This window comes from Acyrthosiphon pisum, chromosome A1 (assembly GCF_005508785.2).
Source record: "Acyrthosiphon pisum isolate AL4f chromosome A1, pea_aphid_22Mar2018_4r6ur, whole genome shotgun sequence".
NCBI lineage: Eukaryota > Metazoa > Arthropoda > Insecta > Hemiptera > Aphididae > Acyrthosiphon > Acyrthosiphon pisum.
The window spans coordinates 46,183,079-46,188,750 of NC_042494.1; positions in this window are offsets into that span (position 1 = coordinate 46,183,079).

The window sequence follows — 5,672 nt, forward strand, 5'->3', positions numbered from 1 at the left end:
TAATGCATCTTAAATGGCCCTGTCCCAAAGTGAGTCCAATAAGAGGAAACTACAGGATTATAAATTGAACAAGCAGAATGTAGATATAGGTTCTCTTACCATGGATTACTTTGCAGAATCAAATCTATATAAAACCCAGTTCCACAGGCCACAGCTGATATCATCTTAATCTATTGACCATTATTGTTCATTTATGAACATTGAACATAAATACATATTTTATCAGTAAATATTATGTATGTTATGCTATCTTATAATATTGCAATTAATAATAATTAAAATTATCGATCACGAAGGTAATTAACGTGGCCCTCCCCGATACCTAGGTAGGTACCAAATTTATTTATGGAGACGCACGAGCACACCTCTATCTCACACACACATGCGTATTAATATTACATATATTATAACTTTCGTGCAATTATTATTCTTTTATCGTAAGTAATTTAGTATCGTTAAACTCACAAAGCTGTGCGAACTATTTTTCTAGTAATTAACAGTGGCGGCTCGTGAGGTTCACCTGAGGTGCACCACCTTAAATGTATAAGATACCTATGTAAGATGGAAAAAATATTAATTTTGTTATAGGTGCATACCAAAATAATGTACTATAATAACTAGAGTTAGGATGTTGATGACCTGAAAAACACACAAAAATGTCCTAAAAAAGTGCAAAAATGCCCTAAAAACTTCAAAAGATGACCTTAGAAATTATCTAAAAAACTAATTAAGTAAGTGGAAAAACGTATTTATAAATAATAATTTTTATTAGAAATATGGGTAATAGTAATTTAAAATATGAATTATAAATATATTAAGCATTTAAATAATTTATAAATAAATTTCAATATTAAAAATAAATTAAAAAGTAAAATATATAAATGAAAAAAAATTATATTTAAAATATTCTCATTAATAGAGTTAGGATTTTGATGTAATAATAATATTTATATTGCATTGTTGCACTGTACAATTGTTTCATCAATATATAACACTCAAAGAGTAAATCTTATAGGAACCCAGACAGCAATTTTTTGTTTAATAATATTATTATAACATTATTATGACGAATATTATTAGTATAAGGTTATTATAATACTATTATAATATTATCATTAAAAAATGCTGTCTGGGAACACGATAAATGTAATCACAACAAAAACCACACAATAATGATATTAAAATTATCTTTTACTACTTGTCCAAACGTTTCAAAACTTGGGTATAACATTTGCCCTAAAATCTATAATTTGAGAAAAATGCCCCACATTGAACAAATAGTACAAAAAATGTCCTAAAAGATGAAAAAATGACTTCAAAATGTTGAAAAATGACATTAAAAAACAAAAAAATGTATTTATAGCTAAAAATGCAAAAAAATGCAAAATAAAATTAGAATATTCTGCATCAAGGGAGCATGAAACAAATTTTTAGCTAGGATAGCATTGTATAGAATCGAAGGGAAAAAATGCAAAAGTCATCAACATCCTAACTCTAATAATAACGCAATTAATGGATAATGTACAGTGCTATCGTTTCGACGAACGATGCGACATCGCGACATGATAAAAATAGGTTCGGTGCACACATTAAAATCCAAACTACCATATTATTATTATATTACTAACCGACGTGTCGAGGCATGTAGCTAATATTTACACGGCCGCCCGAATTATTTAATCGTTCATAGACATTAGACACACTTCTCAACATGAAAAACTACAAAAACTTTTTTTTATTACAGACCATGTGCATAATAATCAATTATATGTTACCATATGAAACTAATTATTTTTAATTTTTTTGGGTGGTTCACGTGCTCCTGTGCAGTGTGCACCATACCAAGAGCCGCCACTGGTAATTAGTATACCTACCTTTTAGTGAAATTATAATTATTATTAATACCGGGTGCTATAATTGCCGGATTATTTTTTGTTTATATATTGTGTAACTGCGAATTACCACTTTTTATTATAATATATTGTGTGTGCGCTAATCTCCATAGGTTATTGTCATATTGTGTTTTATTTTCCGTGTCCTGTGCGTGTGAAATTATTACCATTTTTGTAGGACAGATATATCCCTGAGGAACCAACCGGCCAGACCTCCACCATACCGTATATCAAATGGTGAGTACTAGGTACTAGAATACATTTTAATTTTTTCCTTGTTGCTATAAATTATATTATTATTAATGTTTTTATCTTTTGAGTCAAAATGACCATAGTTATTTTTGATACGCTTTGTGCGTGAGTAATAAATTCAGTAATGTACTGCACTCTTGAATAATACAGCAACATTTTGCTACTTGAACACTTAACCATTTTTAATTTTTATAGTATTAAGCACACACCAAGGGCGTCCGCAGGATTTTATCAAGGGGAGGGCAAAATAATTTCTTTTAAATTTTTTGTCTCACCATCCTATTAGTTATAAAGTATTTTTGTGACATGTTTTCTTTTATATAGACAAGGAATGTAAAAATGTTTATGAATTCTACGTAGATAGTTAGTTAAAACTTAATCTTACAGCATTAATTTTAATTGATTGTTATGTTTTTTTAAATTATCAAATACATTTTTTCTAATAAGTAAAATGTTACCGTTGATTTTATAATTTCAGGTAATTTAGAAAATTAAATATTTTTAGCTTATTCAGTCATTGATACCACAGACTTGAAAAGTTGAAACTATTGTAGGTATGCTATGAATATTTAGGTAATTTTTAAAAATTTTAATTTTAAAGTCATTTTTTGCATTTAAAGATTTTTGAGGGATTTTGAAGTTTTTTAAAATGTGCACATGTTTTTGCATGATTTTAATAATTAATATATGATCTAAAGTCTAAACCTATGGGTATAGAAAAAAAAATAACTTTCAGAATAAATAAGTAGGTTGTCCAAATGATAAGTTTTGTCTGTAAAACTGTTATACAATCATTTAAAGGTTTAAAATGTATATTATAATTTATATTTAATATTAAAAATAAAAATAATTTAATACACTAGGTATTTAGAATTGTTAGATATTAGTTAAGTTGTTTAATATTTAGATATAAAATATGTATCTATGCCTAACATGGCCGTGATGGGTACAAATTCCTCAACCAAAGCGACAGAGATTGGGTGGCGATCAACACCAAATCTAAATGTTTGCAGGTCACCAGCGATGTACGGAAACCAGAAAGTCCGAGACACAGACGTCCACGTCGTTCATTTTGGGCGCCAGCCGCCAGACGAAGAAATTCATCAGGCACTCAGGCGGTTATTTTGTTGTTGTGGTTCTATTGATATGATAGATCAGTGAATGTATATTATAGAGTTTAAAAGATTTTCAAGCTCCCATACCCTCCCACCAACCTCTCCGGTACTATTGTGTCCGGCCAGGATTCGGAAACCATTTAGCGTGTATTCGTGTCCTCCATTGTCGTTTTTTTTACCAAATTAGTGTAGGTTTGCCTCACGTATTTCATGCACTGTACGTCTGTACCATCGTCGGCTCTTCGGCACCTGTTTAATATAACAATGTAAATTGTAATGTGTACCTATAATAAATGATACTATGCTCTGCAGCTGTAATTTACATGAATCAGAAAATTGGAAACTGAAAATGTTCTTAAACAGTTAAAGACAAATTTCCATCCGCAAAGATGGTCACGAGTACCTACTGTAAAAAAAGTGAACAGGTAGCTTTATACTAGGTATATATATCATAAATATAAATAACATATATCATATATACCCGTAACCCGTTGTCAGCACCTATAATATACGAGCAGTCCTGTAAAGTATTTAAGTAGAAGTATTCAAATACTTTTTCAAGTATTGAATAACTTTTTAAATACTTTTTGGTATTGAATGCTTTGGTTTTTTATATCGAACATTTTATTTTTATTCGAAATAATTGGTTGGAAAAATATTTTTGTCAACTAAAATAATAGGATAATAGTTTTATTTAGTATTCTGTATTTCTGTGTTAGCTGAAGCCTGAAGGTTTGTGAAAACCAGATTTCTGAAAATAGTTATTGAATAACAATATTCCCTTTAAAAGTTTAAACTATTAGCATTGATTATAAATGCTAGTTATTAGTAATACTATATATAGTATTTATAATCAATGCTATTAGCTAACTATTAGATAACCTACTACCTATGTGTTTGTACGATAGTTAGAAACCCACTTTAAAAACCAAAAGTATTTGAAAAGTATTCCAAATACTTTTTCAGAGTATTTGAGTAGTATCTTAAATACTTAAAAAAAAATGTATTTGAGTATTTACTCAAGTACTTTTTAAAAGTATTCTTTACAGGACTGTATACGAGACACCGTATAAAGGGGCGTATATTTCGATTACTGCACATTTGTACGCGTCCAAGGTCAGAGGTTGTAATAATTATTTATTACAAGTCAGGCGGAGATTTACAGAAGTTTCCGTACCTACACAAACTATAATATACGTAAGCATGTGTTGGCACAAGCATCGGTGTTCCAATCGTTCGGGGGTGTTTAATAAAATAGGATTTCGTACGTTTTATATATATATACAGTCGCTTAAGTATATCGCAGTGTGCCGATGAAAGGTCGTGTGGGAAAAATGTCAGCGCGACCAACAGAAGGGATTGAAAAGTTTGAAAGAACTCAATTGATATTTTATTTTTGTTTTACACTCCGACACTCGGCTATACACATTACACATAGGAGTGTCCAGACCTTTGACGCAGAGGGTGCAACCTAGCTAAAGCCCCTTAGCCTCCCCTTTTTTGAAAAATTTTTGTTATTTTAAAATTCGTCATTATTATAACTAATATGAAAAAAAAATGTTGTCCCTATTTCAGATTGCATATAATGGATGATGTTAGTAGGTAAACAATTAATATAAAATCATGTATAAATAATAAATATAATATTACCTATATAATAATATAATATATATATGTGTCAGTTACAAAATTTTAAAATAATTAAAGTTCTAGTCGCTATTGTGTATTGTTAAGATGTTTGAACTCTTCAATTATGTCTTCTGGATCTAATTCAGATGCCAATTTCTGTTCAACAAATACTAACATCATTGACTCCAATCGATCTTGCGTCATACAACTTCTCAGCTTTGTTTCTACCAGACTTAATTTTGAAAAAGATCTCTCACAAGAGCAACTTGTGACTGGCATTGTTACAAAAAGAGTTAATACCTTGTAAATATTTTGAAAACTATTACATAAATTGTAAGTGGACAGATTATTTAACCACTGATAAATAGTTTTGCTAATTTTACCAATTTCAAATTCTGGTAACGATTTTAACAACCTCAGTTATGCTTCAAGTTCGCTGTCATTTAAGTTAAACCTATTGGAAAGTAAAGTAGTTAAGTCATGTTTGTGTAGGTTAAACTGTAATAAACGTCCAATTGCACTTATTAATAAAAGTGTTTCTTGACTAAAACGTTCTTCTAATCCGTTTAAAAGGTCATCTAAAACTGTGTAGCACACAAAACATTTCATTTCAGTTTTTTTGTCAGAGGTAAAATGTTGAGTATTGTTGCTGTCAATTTGACTAAACACTTTTCTTTGTTTTACATTTGGTATCTCTATTTTTTGTGAACTACAAATGTCCAAAACTTTTTCAAATAATGTTGAATAGTTATCTTCATCAGTTCATAAGTCAGTTAATGTTTTC